This window comes from Falco cherrug, chromosome 3 (assembly GCF_023634085.1).
Source record: "Falco cherrug isolate bFalChe1 chromosome 3, bFalChe1.pri, whole genome shotgun sequence".
NCBI classification, from domain to species: domain Eukaryota; kingdom Metazoa; phylum Chordata; class Aves; order Falconiformes; family Falconidae; genus Falco; species Falco cherrug.
The window spans coordinates 24,038,951-24,046,248 of record NC_073699.1 but is presented as its reverse complement, the minus strand read 5'-3'; the positions used below and the strand labels follow the sequence as shown (position 1 = coordinate 24,046,248).

At 41.5% G+C, this 7,298-nt stretch overlaps 1 non-coding gene across 1 annotated transcript; it reads right to left on the bottom strand.

Moving 5' to 3' along the window:
- Positions 1–6,951: 6,951 nt before the first annotated feature.
- Positions 6,952–7,025, bottom strand: TRNAN-GUU (transfer RNA asparagine (anticodon GUU)). The gene has a single exon. It is a non-coding gene; the product is annotated as a tRNA-Asn (tRNA).
- Positions 7,026–7,298: the final 273 nt, after the last annotated feature.

Here is a 7,298-nt window from a genome sequence, read left to right as displayed (position 1 = left end):
AAGTGAAAAGAGGTCAGCGTAGAGATGGCCCTATTAAATTACATTTTTTTGCCAACAGCAATAATAGAGAATTATTTCTCAATTTGAATTTCTCAATTCAATGTAGAAAATTTCTACAGTGGTGTAACATGGTCTAATCATCACAAAATATGTCCATTAGTTTCTGTACTCTTGCAGAGGCATTTCCTTTTAAAAGGGATATGGTTTCTAACACCTCTGCTTTCCTCTCCCCTCTGAAGAGAAAATGTCAATTGTATAATTTGTACCCATTATCCTCTAATTTCACACAAGGAGAAAATCTTTCTACTGAACAATGATTTATGAAATATAGACTTTCCAAAAACACGGTGTCATTTTACTTCAAGTATAATTTATGAACACTAACACTTTGGAAAGCTTCCTGATTTCCATGGTTTATACATTTTAATAGCATCTGCATAATACCCCTACTTTTTAAGTTAGTAGGCTAATACAGGAAACAGAGTAAAATATTTTCACTTTAAAATAACTTTTTAAAAAAATAAAAATTTGGTAAAGTGCTCGCAGCATTGAAAGAAGCATCCTTTGACTGTATTGGAAGACTAGATTAAAACTGGAGACAGATAAGGCTGAAGTACTGGATGTGTTCTTTGCTGAGGCAAAGGGACGCAAAGGAAGACCTTCTGCCTACAAGGTGGCCCTGGCCCCTCTGCTAAAAGGTAGGGTTCAAGGAAAAGACCTACCAGCAGTGGATGAGGGGCAAGTCAAGGATCACTTCAGCAATTTTCAGCCATGTAAGGCCCTGGGAAGGCCAGCTTATATTTAAGGGTGCTGAAAGCTGGCCAGTCCTTGCAAGGCAACTATCATTTTGAAAAGTTATATACATCAGAGGAAATCTCCAATGAATGCAGGAATGCAAATATTGTGCCCATCTTCTAAAAGCTTGAAAAGACAAACTACTGAACTACAGACTTGTCAGCCTCGCCTCACCTCAGTCCTTGAGAAAGTCACGGAATGAGTGCTTTTGGAAGCAATTTCTCAGCACTTGGAAGAGAACATGGGAATAACCAGCATGAATTTATCAAGAACAAATAATTACTGACAAAATTGATTGCTTTTGATGGTATGCCTGGATTTTTACATTAGAGAGCACTGGATGCCATTTCCTTAGACTTTAGGAAGGCTAATGACACTCTGTCCCAACAGCATTCTTATATCCAGATAGGGATGTTGTGGTTTGGATGCACAGGAAACCAGACAGGAGGAAAAAAAAAACAAAACAAAAAACTATTAGACTCAGGCAGCAATAGTTAATTTGTCATACTGTACTTAGATGCTGGTAACAGGCAAAGCGCCACAGAAAGGTCTTGTCCTGGGACCAATCCCATTTAACATCTTTACAGAAGGCAGAAGTGCAAGTGCACCCTGATCAAGATTACGGATGACACCAGACTGCTGGGTGGACCTATCACTACACTTGAGGACAGGGCTGCCATAGAGGAGGATCTGGACAGGCTGGACAAATACATCACAGAATTATAGAATCATAGAATCATTTGGGTTGGAAAAGACTTTTCAGATCATCAGGGCCGCCAAGTCCATCACTAAACCATGTCCCTAAGCACTGCACCTCTGTGTTTTTTAAATAACTCCAGGTATGGTGATTCCACCACCTCTCTGGGCAGCCTGTTCCAATGCTTGACAACCCTTTCAATGAGGAAATTTTTCCTAATATCCAATCGGAACTTTCCCTGGTGTAAGCTGAGGCCATTTCCTCTTGTCCTGTCGCTAGTTATCTGGGAGAAGAGATATGAGAGAGATCAACAGGAGCCATGGGAGGTCCTGCACCTGGCAAGAAAGAACCCCTGGCATCTGTAGAGGAATTTTTAAAGGACCAAGGACATATGTTACCATTGTCCAAGTTGGACAACCCAGGCCTGTTGGTTGAAACTGCAGAGCAACTTTAAATTGTCCTTAAAACAAGCAGTGTGAGAAAGAAGACAAGCTATGCACAAAGAAGAAGCCAGGTGCAGAGCAAGTCCTGGGAACGGTGAAATCAACACACTGTCATTGGCACACTCTGATCAGGTGCCTGCAGCATGCCCACCAATCAGCAACATGGACTCCCACGTGACCAGAAACTTTTATCCAATCACCTGTGTGTAAAGTCGGGTGAGTGGTCGGTTTAAGTTATAAATATGACCTGTTTGTTTAATAAAGTGAGCACGGCATGTAGCCATATTGGTGTGATTGTTGTGACTTGGCCGACTCTCCACAGGGGACCCTCTTCGGGCAGCAGTACAGGGTAGGGTCTGATGGCCTGGGAAGCAGCTGCACTCAAAAGGCCTTGAGGGTTTTACCAGACAGCAAGCTGGTCATGACCGAGCCATGTGCCCTGGCAACCAAAACAGTCAAGAGCCTCCTGTGCTGTATTAACAGAAGCACAGCCAGTGTATCCAGGGAACCCTATTCCTTCTCTTTAGTCAGCTCTCATTAGACTGCATCTAGAATATGTCATCTAATTTTTGGTCCCAAATGGAAAGAAATCAGCAATTTAGGGAGAGTATAGTGGAAAGCCACTACGTTGGTCAGGGCCCTTGCCTTGTGAGGAGAAGCTGGTTCAGCCCAGAAAATGGATGACTATGAGGAAACCTCATAGAAGCTGGTAAACAGTTATGGGGATCATCAAGATGAGATCAGGATCTTTGTAGGGGTTCCTGGTGGGACAGAAACAATAGGAATAAGTTTAAAAAAGGAGTGTTTACCTCTGGTCTGAACTTTTCTAAGTAATAAGCACAGCCAAGCACTAATACAACTTGCCCAGAGAGGCTGTGCAGACTCCAGCCCCGAGCAACCTGGTCTGACTTCATGACTGACCCTGCTTTGAGCACAAGGTAGGGCTAACAGCCTCCCATAATCCATCCCACCCCAAATTATTGCATGATTCTATAAATTTCCATAGAAAACATTACAGAAAAATTCTGTAAGTAATACTCAGTTTGCTGTTAGGAACAAAGACTGCCCTTTGCTTACAGTACTACAAAAACGTATTCTCAGGACTGGGAGTTTACCAGTTGGCCTCAACTGTCCTGCACAGCCTCACCCTGTGCAACACAGACCTGGGCCTTCAGTCCCAGTCTGAGTTGTGTTGTAGGTTAAACAGAGAGATTCCTTAATACATTGTCTTTTAACATGAATTCTATGGGCTGTGGAACAGCAGTAGCCAAATGTAATTTAAAATTCTCTACCGTGATTGCTACCTTCTTCAGTGGATCTGAAGATCTCTCCCTTCAAATTCAGAGTAGCTTCATAAGTAGTGCAGAACAGAGATAAGGTTTAGCTTAATTCAAACAGCTTATGTATTTTATGGATAGATACCTTCACTTTTCTTCTCATAATTACCTGTATTACACTGGCAATCAGGTAGACATAGAAAATGGCAGAATTAATGAGATTGCTCTTTTGCATATTAAAAAGTCATCCGTCAAATGTGCATTACACTTGTCTAATGACCTAATAAAAAATTCAGTGTTTAAACTGTACTCCCTTTCTTGATTTATCATACTCAACTGCTAACACTTTGATAAAAAGATGCTTGATGAAGTTGAAACATAATATACTCTGATTATATAACTGCTTATATTTTGGTTAGAAGATAAACAAAGGACAGCAACTGATATAAATTAACTCCAAATTGTATGGCAGTAAAGAAGACAGTATACAGTACTCATGTGAGTATCCAAATAAATCCAAATAAAATGTGATAAAAAGATCAAAGTATAAGGCTCTGCATAGGCTTGTTTGTACTGTGCCTGTAACAACATTGTTCTGCTCTACACCTTCCATGCTCACATGTGTCAAAGGCAGTAATTTGAGATTGGCTTTGAGTACACCATCTTCATAAAATTAAACATTCAATGAGAATTCATTTGAAGATTCTACATTGAGTCCAATAGCATAGGTGATGATAATAAAATTTAGAATTCACCCATTTGCATGGATTTTTTAAAACATTCACATTTTTCTGTTTAGCTGTTTATGACATTTATAATGGAACTGATGAGTACCACACATTTTCGGGAAAACAAGTCTTTAATTTACTAGTTTAAGAAAGGAATCACTGAATGCTTTGATAGTCAGCCTGGTATATATGCAAAGAGAAACAAGGGATGATGTTTGCATTTACTAATTTGTCTTCACTGTTATTTTGCCCTGTTCAACAACAGAATAACAAAAGCAAATGAGGCAAAACCCACTAACTTTTATGATTTAAAATCCAATGTCCATGTTAAATAATTTCAAATCCTTTAAAACCTGAACAACAGCGCCCTCACTCTTATGCTGTTTCAGAGATTGTCCTTGTACATACTGAAAAGGAAAAGCATCAATGAAATTAGGCTTCAGTGCTGTGGTGAAATGTTTCTTTCTCTTAACCAGTGATGTTACTACTGAGAAAGGTCTCAAACAAGAACATGCTCAAAGTCTCACTGAAGGGGTAGGGATAGGTTGGTGAACCTTTTGGAAGCAGAGTAGAGAGGACTGACTAAAGACAGGTATTCATATGAGAATTCATGTAAAGTCACTATGTACTCTCCTTTGATACTCCTATTAAGAATTTTCCTGTTGGACAAGTCTGAAGAAAAATAGTTATTATCTGTTAATAGCACATTGGTTGTTAGGAGAAAATAAAAAAAGCTATATGGAACATATTTCACAATTGTATTATGTGCATTTAAATATAACCATTTAAAATCGTTGATATTGTAGTTCTCATTTGAGAATAAAGGCTGCCAAATGTAATGCATATGATGTATAGAACAATGACTTGTAGGTGGGAAAAGCTAAGTAACTTTCCTACTGTGCTTAAAGTCAGTAAGGCGTGTGTTTTTAGCTGGCTGTGCAGTGTTGCTCTCTGGGAAGGATTGGCATCCAGTTCAAGAATGGGCAATGTATTCACTCCTTGACTGCAAGTGCAGGGATTATTTCAGCCTGGTCAACAGGTGACATTACAATAAACTGATTCCTATTGTGGGGTGGGGTGTGTGTGGGGTGGCGGGAGGTGCGCACATGCACACACACACACGCATGTCACTCTGCTTCTTCCAGGTCTCTCTTCCTCCAATACTCCTCTTCCATAACCCTTAGAGCTATTTAACTACTTAGCAGGAACCAGCCACAGCTGCACATTATCCAAGTCAGCCAACCCACCACCCCTGAAGCCAGCCCACAGCTGTATATTGTGTTAATTAACCTGTCTTCATTCCTCTATAATTCCTCTACAATTCCTCTACATTACCCTACGTGACTAACTAGGCAAGGCTTGAGAATAAACTACATAGCTGAAAAGAAGACAGTCTTGTTTAACAGGTGTTATAATGATAGCCTTCTGCTATTCCTTCAAAGCATGGGAGCTTAAAAGGATATTTTAAGCCAAACTGGCTATTTTGCTGGGAGTAGATTAAGTTCTTACATGTTCGTTTCTTCTGGCAGAACTGAAAAGCGGGGAGCTTCCAGTGTACAGCAGTAGCCAAGCACCTAGAGAAGCTGTCTCATCTTCGATTACTCCAGCTGGAACTGTAAGAGCCAAACCCTAAAATAAGTAACATAGGAAATAAATTGCTGTTAACACGAGGTAGAGGTGCTATGTAACATTTTAACTGCACAGCCATTTTTCAAGGTGGATGATACCTTAGCCAATGTCTTAACAAAGACTATTGACCTGAATTCCTAGAGCAGGAATATTATTATAACTAAAGATTTATTGCCAGTAAATGGTACTGGCAACTAGAAATCAACTGCAGGTACAAAAAACCAACAACAACAAAAAGGATTTGGTCTTAGTAACAGACAATAAATCTAAGCTTTATAGAGCAATGAAATTGGCTGCTAGGAACAATGGGAGATACATAATGTTAGGAATTTTGAGAAGATGCTTCTGTGGGAAAGTAGTAAAAAAGTCTTTTGTACTCTTTCCTTGGTATATTCAGCATGTGTTATTATTATTTAGGATGTTTTATCTGGATATCATTTGCAATTGCTAGGTATTGGTGAATCCAGTAGCCCAATGGAGGTGAGGCTGTTGAAGCTCCATATCCCCAGGTCCAGCTGGGAGTGAAGTAGAGAATGTGATATCAATAGGCATACACAGCCACACATACACACACACATAAAATGCACATATATTGTATACACATGGCTGCCCACACAGATCAACAGCGACAAACCCACTGTCACTCATGCAAACACAAACAGCACAAATGGCCTTATCCTGTTTCCCTTCCCACATGAAAGTTTGTTAGTAGGAAAACTATGTACGCATATGCAATACAGATCCTTCCAGTAGCTGGCCTTAGACAGTCAATCTGGTAGCAGGGTGCGGCAGCATTTCAGCTCTGGTTGCCTCATGCACAGAAACACATGCAAAAGGGTCTTAACTGATGCCCAGACCTAGTGGTGTCCCCAGTCAGACCTGTGACCGCCAACTCACAGAGGCACACTCATGTCCATCCCAGACTTCTTGCTGCTTTGACACCTGGCTGCCAGGTCTCGTATTATTCTTGTGGGCTAGTCTGGCTTGATAGGAGCTAGTGATCACATACACGCTAGCATACGTACCCACACACTATGCACATACTCTGGTCTCTCCAGTTGTTGCACCATGAGCACATGGGCAATGGTCTGACTGCAGTTTCATCACTCAGACCCAAAAAACACACATGCACACAGAATAGAGTCCTTCATCCAGTAAAAAGTTAGAGAGGGAGTTAAATGAGGAGACAGGACAGACTGCAGGTAACTGGTTCCCTTTTCTGATGTTTTGTTTGCTAATCCATTGCTGAAACTTCAGCAAACTAGTTTTAATGAGCCTGAGGCTAACAGAGAATTTGTGTTAAAACGTTCACAGCACAGCTGGGGTTGGAAGAGACTCCTCCTCACAACCTGCCCACCGTGGGCATAGTGATGGAGCTAACACGTCCCTGGGTGGGCTTGAACCACCAACCTTTCGGTTAACAGCCGAACGCGCTAACCAGTTGCGCCACAGAGACTCCTGTTCTGTACTCCTTTTGCTGTTTATTCCTTCCCAAATCACCTGGCTCCCTCCCTTTCCTTGCTTTTTGTTCCTTCTTTAGGCATCCCAGAAATCTTGCACGATCTCAGCATGCTCTTCCCCCACATCCCATAAAGAGTTCCATCCCGCAGGGGAGGAACCCCGCCCCCGCCCCAGTCTGTGAGGTGACCCAGAGAGCCACCCCCTGGGGGCACACGGTGCTAGGTTTCTTCCAGCCCACGGCGCTGATGTGCTCCAGGACAGCCCCGGG